Source organism: Malurus melanocephalus, unplaced genomic scaffold, assembly GCF_030028575.1.
Source record: "Malurus melanocephalus ecotype Western Australia unplaced genomic scaffold, MMel_1.1 scaffold_355, whole genome shotgun sequence".
NCBI classification, from domain to species: domain Eukaryota; kingdom Metazoa; phylum Chordata; class Aves; order Passeriformes; family Maluridae; genus Malurus; species Malurus melanocephalus.
Window position 1 is genome coordinate 270,073 of NW_026623587.1, and position 1,129 is coordinate 271,201.

A 1,129-nucleotide genomic window follows, 5' to 3' on the forward strand; every position below is an offset into this window, starting at 1 on the left:
GCGGGCGGGGGCGGTGCGGCCGCCGCGGTCCCGCCGCCAAAGGAACGCGGGGCCGCCCCCGGGGCGCCGCTCGCTGCACCCCCGCGGGGCTCCCGGTGTCCCGCCGGTATCGCGGAGCCGCACCCGGGGCTCGGTGGGTGCCGGGGCCGTGCCCGCGTTGGGCCGAGGAGGGGCCGGGCCGGGGTGCCCCGGGCTGTGGGCGGCCGCGCTGGGTTGGGTCTCGGCGGAGCCCCCCAAGCTGTGGGAGCGCTGCCCGGGACCGCGTCGTGCTCGGGGCAGGGACGTGCCGGGAGCCCCGCARAGCGAGTGCCGGGGCTTTGTTCGGTCTCTCCGCCCCGTCGGGAGCGGCCCCGCGCCTGCCCGGGGGTTCCCGCCGGGGTTTGGCTCTCCGGGTCCCTCCTGCCCCGCTCCGGCCCTTYCTGCCGCTGTTTTCGGTGCCCGCARCCGGACCCGCGCCCGGGCCGGTTCTCGCTGCCCCGCCAGCGCTGCTGGGGCTATGCGAGGTGGGAGCGAAACCCCGCTGCGGGGCACAGCGGCAGAGTTTGTTCGGCTCGAGTCCCGGGATCTGGTTCTTCCTCCAGAGTTTGAGAGTTGGGCTCTCGTGCTGCCTCATGGCTCCTTTGCCTGGAGTTTTTTTCCCCTTGTGAAAAAAAGAGCTTTCCATTTTTTCCTCCTTGAGCAGACCTGTGTGGGAAAACTTTGCTTCAGAACTTTTATTGTATTCATTTTTGGTTTATGCCATTGCTCGTTTGTCCGTGTTTTCCCATCCTTTTTTTTTTGTGTTAGATGCACTGTTCCTTTGGCTGCTCTGCCTTCTAAATGCTMTTTAATGGAGAGGTAGGATTGGGAAAAGATAAAATATGAGAATCTGGGACTGTTTTGTGTCAGCTTCTCTAATTGAAATGTTGTAAGCCAAAGGGGAAAGAAAAGAAAAAACGATCAAGTRGAGCTCAGGGCACTTTGCTTTGTTGGAGGCAGAGGGGGAAAACTTACGAGGGAATGACTGAGATTTTGTTTCACTTTGTCTTCTTTTGAGGCTGAAAGATGAACGAGCTTTTTGAAATGCTTTGGTTTAAAATGCCGAGCTCTTCATTTTCTCTTCAGCTGACTCCATTAAAAAAAAAAAAAA

The 1,129-nt window shown here is 59.6% G+C and overlaps 1 protein-coding gene across 1 annotated transcript in view; it reads left to right on the plus strand.

Annotated features, from left to right (window-relative positions):
- Positions 1-110: 110 nt before the first annotated feature.
- The window catches only part of LOC130580700 (discoidin domain-containing receptor 2-like), a 56,974-nt gene continuing 55,955 nt past the window's right edge, over positions 111-1,129 (plus strand). The window contains exon 1 of the mRNA XM_057378355.1: positions 111-133. The gene's annotated coding sequence lies outside the window, so the exon portion shown is untranslated. The remainder of the gene's footprint in view (positions 134-1,129) is intronic.